The sequence below is a fragment of the Ciconia boyciana genome, chromosome 10, assembly GCF_034638445.1.
Source record: "Ciconia boyciana chromosome 10, ASM3463844v1, whole genome shotgun sequence".
NCBI classification, from domain to species: Eukaryota; Metazoa; Chordata; class Aves; order Ciconiiformes; family Ciconiidae; genus Ciconia; species Ciconia boyciana.
Genome location: NC_132943.1, coordinates 15,109,240 through 15,116,837, shown reverse-complemented (window position 1 = coordinate 15,116,837; position 7,598 = coordinate 15,109,240). Strand labels below are relative to the sequence as shown.

The 7,598-nt window shown below is 50.0% G+C and overlaps 1 protein-coding gene across 4 annotated transcripts in view; it reads left to right on the top strand.

The window, feature by feature from the left end:
- Window positions 1-2,132: 2,132 nt before the first annotated feature.
- The window catches only part of MRAS (muscle RAS oncogene homolog), a 51,308-nt gene continuing 45,842 nt past the window's right edge, over window positions 2,133-7,598 (top strand). For 3 of the 4 annotated variants that reach the window (XM_072874510.1, XM_072874508.1, XM_072874507.1), the window contains exons 1-2: window positions 2,444-2,578; window positions 2,834-3,009. The gene's annotated coding sequence lies outside the window, so the exon portion shown is untranslated. Of the gene's footprint in view, window positions 2,328-2,443; window positions 2,579-2,833; window positions 3,010-7,598 lie in introns of those variants that run through there. The other variant, XM_072874509.1, reaches the window with a different exon arrangement.

Below are 7,598 nucleotides of genomic sequence, written 5' to 3'. Positions count from 1 at the left end.
GAAATACGGCTATCTCCACAGAAGCAGAAATGTGCCTGCTCCGAAGGGTGATCTGTTTAAGATGCCCAAGTACAAAGCCGGATGCTCAGATTTAAAGATCTAAACCTGAAACCTTTGGCCTACTGGTCCCAGGACTGCTGTGTTCCCAGCATTTAGTGACAACATTTCCACACCTTTGAGGGTGTATAACCGACCTGCTGTGTTTTGGGACTCACTCATGGGTACCGCTCACCAGCAGCTCTGCCAGTGCTGCCCTCACTTGTGGCAAGATTTGCTGATAGCAAAAAAACAGATTCCTCATCACCAGCCACCTCCACTGCTGCGCTGCACGCGTGGCTGCTGACAAAGTCTGCCCTTGGGAAACTGAGGAGACCGTTCTGTCCCAGAAGGAAAATTTGCAGAGGAGCCAAGTTTTGCACCAAATTCACATGCAAACCTGTGACTCCTGTTGACAAACACGTGTCTTACAAACCCAGCTTTTGATTCATGTGAACAAAACACCTCATCCTGCGGTTCAGTCAGGAAAGCCTGCAGGGGTTCCCCTGGACACGTCTCCTGTGTCTTGAGACACAGTGAGATTAGTGAAGAATTTGCAGGGTGAGCTGGCATGGGTGCCGTGGCCAGGTATGCTGTGGCTGCTTGCTGTGGGTCTGTTCCCTCTCACCTCCTCCATGCCACTGGACCAATGCAGATTTTGAGGCAGAGGCTGGTGTATCTTGTTTGTAAAATGGCAGCATGCTCCTCTCTGCCTCTTACATGTGGGAAAGACGGTGCGGAGGTTTTCTCTTATTTTGTGCAGGCCACAGTGCAGTGCCAGACTGCTTCAAGTAGATGTTTTCAGGGAGTACTGGGGTGTACATAATGCTGGTTTGGCACAGGAGGGGAGCTGGGGCTGTTCACTTGTCTGTAAGAACCAATTCGAGTCACATATATCTGCTTTGCAAACCGGCATGGAGGTACACCCTGACCCAGCAAGGTAAGTTAGCAGGTGCCTCAATGCAGCCCCCTGAGATGCTCTGGGTGCTTGGCATGTGCCTCAGCACCCTGCAGGATTGTGCCCAAGATGCTCCTGTTGCAGGACACGGGGCAGAGCCAGACCGACCAGTCCTTACTCGCATGGATTACTGCCACATAGCTATTGCCTGCACCCTCTGCGAGGGCAGCATGTGTAAATAAAGGAGTGCATGCGCAGAAGCAGGACTTTTGCTCCCGTCGGCTGCAAGGAGGTGTGAGGTGGCAAAGGAGTCTGCAAGTGAGATGTGAAGCACTGCTTTGGTTCTGTCTCCTATTGCCAAGGGCACAAGGGAGACATAGGAAAAGTAAGCACTGGCCCTGTGTTCCCTGATGGGGAACCATGCCAGCGGAGACCTTATCGCTTTCTACAACTACCTGAAAGGAGGTTGTAGAGAGGTGAGGGTCAGTCTCTTCTCCCAGGTAACTAGTGATAGGACGGGAGGAAATGGCCTCAAGGTGCGCCAGGGGAGGTTTAGACTGGATATTAGGAAATTTTACTTCACTGAAAGGGTTGTCCAGCATTGGAACAGGCTGCCCAGGGAAGTGGTTGAGTCGCCATCCCTGGAGGTATTTAAAAGACGTTTGGATGAGGTGCTTAGGGACATGGTGTGGTGGTGGACTTGGTAGTGTTAGGTTTACGGTTGGACTCTATGATCTGAAAGGTCTTTTCCAAGATCTGTGGTCTTTTCCAATCGATTCTGTGATTTTTTTTTTTTCTGTGATGTTCCATTTAGGAACATCTGGTGTATTAAACACAAATTCTGTTATTGTGATAAAAGTTGATAAGGCTTCCTCATATTTAGTATGTATATATATACGTGTGTGTGTGCAGATATAGCAGCTGGTTCTTAATGCCATAGTGTGTGTCGTGTTCATGTGGCATGAACTCCGTTTGCATAATCCCGTGCCCTCCGGTTGCTGCCGGGTCCGTCAAGCAGCGCCCGCGGAGACGTGCTTGTTTACTCTCCTCCTCCTCCTCCTCCTCCTCCGCTGGCGGCTGCACAGACCCGCGGTCCGGAGGGTCGGTCCGCTCCCTCTCAGCCACAACCCCCCCCGGGGCCCGGGGTGCCGGGCGGGGAGAGGCAGGCACCGGCCGCCCGCCCGCCCGGGCGGCTTAAGGTGCCGCCGCCCGCTCCCGCCGCCGCGGTCCACCTTAACGCGGCGGCGGCTGCGGCGGCGGACGGGCCCATTGCCGCGCCGGGGGTCGGCGGGCCCCGGGCCCCCCGGGAGCCGCGCCGCCGCCCCGCGCCCGCCGGAGAGAGGCATAAAAATGAGTCAAAAGTGAGAAATACGTCGCCGTCACCGAGCCGCAGGTGATGGCGGGTCCCGGCCGCCGCCGAGAAACCCCCGGCGGCGGCACCCGGCCCGGCCCCCGCGGCGGAGCCGGGCTATTTATAGCAGCCGCCGCGGCGATATAAGGGATGGCCGGGTGCGGGCTCCCCTGCCGCGGCCGCCGGGGCGGGAGCGGGCGGGCGGGCGGGGGCCGGCGTCGCTGCCCGGCCGCGGGCGCCTCTTGGCGGGCATGGGCGGGCGCTGAGGGCGCGGCGCGGCCCCGGCAGCCCGGGTGAGCGGGGCTTCGGGGCCAGGGGTTGGAGGGCTCGGGGTTGGGTGGTGCTTGTAGCAGGGGAAAAAAAGAAAAAAACCCCAATAAATCGCAGTTGCTTTTGCTTCTCCCCCCACGACGTGAGGGGGTGCGGGATGGCGCCGCGAGGAGTTACGGCGCTCCACGCGTGAAAAGCCGGCGGGAGGGGTGGGATCACCGTGACACCCAGCGGTAACTGCGGCGGGGCTTGCCCCTCTCTCCTCTCCTCTTCCCCAGTAATTCCTGCTGAAATGCGGTGCCCCGCTCTGGCATGAGCCCCCCCGCCAGGAGGAGCGCTCCCCGGACACCGCCGCTTTCCCTGGCCGGAGGTCGGTGTCGGGAAGAAAGGGCTGTCGCCGACTGTCGCCGCGGAGCCGCCGCTCGCAGCAGCGCCAGACGCCGGGCTTGGGACGGTACGGTGGCTTTGTGCCGCGGGTCTCGCTGCGCGGCGGCGGTGGGCTTTCGGTGTCCCGGGGGGGTTCTTTCCGTCCCGGCTGAACGCTTGAAAACGGACTATATAAAACGATGGCTGGACCGCTGCGGGTCTCCCGTCTTCTGCTGGGGGTGTGGTGGGGAGAGGGGGTCACTCCGAGTTACGCTGTGTAATGAAGGATCTTTGCAAGTTGAGGGTTTGTTGGATTTTTGTTGTGTCTGGGGTTTTTTCCCCCCAGCAGATTCAGAGCCACGCTAATCTTTTACTTTCCTACCCTTTGCGTGTTCTGATCTGTGTATTGCAAGATTCTTTATCTTCATTAAAACTGCTCTTGGACCACTAAATACTTTGTGAAAGCTTCCAGATTCATGTGTTTGGGTTATTTGCTAGACTTTTAGAAGAAAGATACAGATGCTGTCTTTAATTACAAAGAAACAGGGAGAGAAGGAGGTACTTTTTTTTTCTGGTTTTACTTTTTCTGTGCTTTAAGAAAACGAACTGAACCACAGCTGAAGGACAAGGATTTTTCAGCTCTTGTGCTTAGGATTCTGGGGATTAGAAAGAAAACTTGTACATTTTTTTCTCTTTTTTTTTAAATGGATTAAGAGCCCTAGAAACAGTGTTTAGAAAACCCTGCTTCCCAGACACAGAAACTAAGACAAAGCCACGCTGGCTGCAAGTTGAGGAGCAAGTTAAGAGTTAGACCTTGGGTGGACCAGTCTCAGCATCCTGCACTTGGCTGCTCTAGTAACCCTCCCTGTCGAGCTGATGACTTTATGCAGCAAACTGGGACTTTACACCGTGGCAGCTCAGAGTGGAGGCTGGGGTTTTGTTAGAAGGGTAAAGCGCGCAGTGGAGTCCTCGCCCCTGTGTGAGGCTCTCCCCCAGCACAGGTAACTGCAGCCCTTCTGCACCCATCAGCTGGCACTTTTCCACATTAGTTTCCCAAAGTTATGAAAGTGTGGAAATCTAAGCCACCAACTCCTTAGGAATCTTAAGTCATCTAAGTTCGGAGTTTGGTGGCAGGCTTAAAGGGATGCTATTGACTGGAAATGTTCTATTTCTGTCTTATCTGGAAACTGTTCATGCAATAGGTGGTACTAAGAACAAGTGCACCAACTTTATAGTCATACCTGGATATAGATGTGCTTTCTGAATTTTCAGTATGAAATTACCTGGTTAGCTCAGGCCCTTTCTGCACAAGAGAGATGCATTTCAAAGGTCCAAGGCTGCATGGGTCAGCTGTCGTTATTTTTTCTTTATGAAAGATGCTTGTCTGGTGCTCTGAATCTGTTAGGGGCATTGCAAAAATGGGGTCTATTAATTTAAGAAAAACTAGGAGAAGATAAGAGAGAGAACAAGGGTGTGGCAAGGAAATTATGACATAATAGCTTTAAAAAACCACCTCTCAGTAGCATAGCTTTGAACTGCCTAATAGAGATAGGATTTTTTTCTATGTACTTGAGTCTGAAAACACAAAGCTGGCAGCATCTCTTTAAAAATAATAGTGCATATAGAAAAATAGGTGTTCTTCGTATTATAGTTCTGCATCAGTTTGTTTGCCTTCCTTTGATTTTGCTCCTCCATTCCAGGAGATATCCCATACGATGGAGTGTGTAGCCCAGATTGCAGAGGGCCAAACACCCCACCAGCATGACTCCCAAACCAGACCAGCTGCACCAGGGTCAGAGCTGGCCCAGCATCTGTTTTCAGAAATGATGTGAAAGGCAGTTTCTATTTGTTGAAGTTTTTGGTGGGTGTTTTCACAAGCTCAAAATTTTTTGCAGAGGAACTAAGAATTACAGAAACAAAGCTTGCCTTCTTCATGGGGGGAGTTTTTGGTAAGTGTTGCGTTGGGTGTTTTTTTCTTAAACTGGGACTGAGGCTAACAAAAGGAAGGAATAAAACTGTATCATCTGGTGGTTAGAGAAGACTTCTTTCCTTTTCCCCACACATTTTTTGGCACTGGGGGAGACATGGCATTTGGGGGCTAGAAGGAGAAGGATGATGAGTCCTGTACATGAGCTGGTGTTGTCATTGGCAAAGTAGTACACGAGGGCAATGTAATGACAAGCAAATATAGGAAAAATGAATGTGATGAATCACTATCATTGACATCGTGCTGTGGTTCCTTAGAGCTCTTCTTTAACTGCAGACAGAAACAGTGTCCCATACCTGAGACCTGCATGGCCCTTTAGCTTGCACCACATGCTGCCAGTGGTGTTTCCCTGTTAAGGCCATCAGGACAGAAACTCTACTCCCTTCTGCTCTTAATTCTGGAGGGCTCCTTGAGGAAAGCTGTTTGGCTTTTTCATTTCTGCCCTTTCCTTTTTATCTTCCCTCTTTGGGTGTGAAATATTTTTTGTGGCTGGATTCAAGCCAAGAGCCTCTACCTACCTCCCACAGTTGCCAAGCCAGGCATCCCTGCTGACCTGCTGGGCACGGGTGAGCCAATTCATTAGGATGAATCAGTCTGCCCTATGAAAGTTTTAGGCTCCAGACTTCAACTGGACCAGCCTTAATTTTGTTTTGCCTGGTTTGTTTGCTTTGCACTGCTCCAGCCACGCTGTCACTCCTGGTGGCTCCTCGCTCCAGCCTCTGCAGCCTGCGCGGGGCCTCTGGTGCAGTGTGCTGCCCCTATGCCTGGGACCTGCCCTTGCCTCAGCGTTGTAACTTCTCCATTTTATCTCTCTTAACCTCTCTTACCTGCAGAGGTGGAGGCAGGAGGGATTGCCCCTCAGCATGGGAACGTGCAGCCCTCGACGCAGAGGGTACTCCAGACTCTGGAGGCGGAGAATATTAACATGAATCCACAGGAACGAAGAGGGGAGTGTTTTTGCATGGTGGTGGTGTTTGCATAAGGTTTTACTGTCATAAGTAAGTAGATCAGGGTTGAGGGGACAGATTCAATACGGAAAATCTGGAATTCATTTTCAGGCTTCCAAGACAGTACTATAGACAGGGCTGAGGAAGAGAAGTGGTGTTAAAAGATATGGAAATGTGCCTTGAAAGCAACCTTTCAAAGATCAACAATATTATTCTTGGTGTCTGAGGCACCCAAGCTTAATGAAGTATAAAGCAGAAGGGCCTGGGAGGATTTGGTCCAAGTGAAAACAGAATGAGCGTGGGACTGGCAGATGGGAGGAACGTTAGCCCACTCCTTGGTGGAGTTACTTCATCTTTCTCCTGTTGTTGCCTACAGAGGGACTTGACAGAAGATACTTAGTGGGGAGGGGAGTACAGCCTTCCTGTTCTACTTGAATGTCACTGGCTGTATTTTTCTCCATGGGGAAACGAAGGTCCAACCCTCCAGTGGGTCACATCCTGAGTGTTTGTATCCAATGTAAATCTAGAGCGAGTCCATCAACTTCAATAACATCTGCAATAAGCCACGACTGGCTCTTTCTGAACAGAGAGGAGAAATGAACAGCTGTAACTTCAGGTGCTGAATTTTTTGGTGTACTCATTTTTTTGAGATTTATGACTCTCTTATTCTCCGTTTGAGAATGTAGTGGCGCAACTGCTGATCCATGCATGCATGTATATGTGAGAAAATGTCAGCGGAGGAGTAATACGTATGGAAGTCTTGCAAAGAGATATGGCAAACTGGCCACCTGTTCTTAGATGATGAAATAATTATACAAAAATATCTCTCCTGAAATAATGATTGAGGGAAGAGGTGGGGGCAGGGTTGGGGGAGGTTAACGGTATTTTTAAGTAGTTTTCTGTACTTACAGTGCTTATGGTACTTATTACTGACTCTCCTGCTAATTTCACTGCTTCAGACACTAGTTCTTCAGTAAGTGGTTTCATCAGAGAGACTAGTCAAATGGCTGGAGCTAGCTGAAGAGATGGGAAACCTGCCCCCAGGTACCTTCTCTGTCACAGACTGCCCAAAGGTGGGTAGGCTAAGGTCAGCAACTCTTATAGATACCCATAACTGTGAATATGCCTCTCATTGAGCCCACTTTTCTTCTTTCTAAAATGAGGTAGTAGAAATTTTTTCTTTGTGGGGTGTGTTGGGAGCATAAATATAGCAAATCCTGAGATACTTAGATGCCTTCTGAAGTATCTGAGATACTCTGGGTTGGTATACACCCTTTCCTGCTGCTTCTCTTCTGGCCAGAATTGACCAGCAGAATTGCTCAGTGCTTCTACAGCTGAGGTTTTTTATTAATTTTTGGCTAAATCTTGTTTGCCTCAGAATTTGTTTGCCATTGAGTCTTGAGTTCAAAATCTTGAACTACTTTCTTGTACTTTCTTCTACTGCTACTGTAGAGCAGCTTAAAAAGTGTGCTGACACCCCTTCACCTTCTCCCAGATAACATAATGCCTGCCTTGCCTTCTCTTTCAGAAGGTCTGCTCCTGGAAAGAATGTTGTACCAAATACATAAGTTTATGCAGTGTGGTAAAAATGGTTTATTCTTTCTTCATCCGTCTCCTATCTAAGCCTTCTTTGTTGCTGCAAATTCCACATAGTTTCATACAAAGCCTCTCTTTTGAATGTACAACAATTCTCATTCCCGTATTAACTTGCTAAACCTACCTGAAGTGGGCGCTTAATTTCAT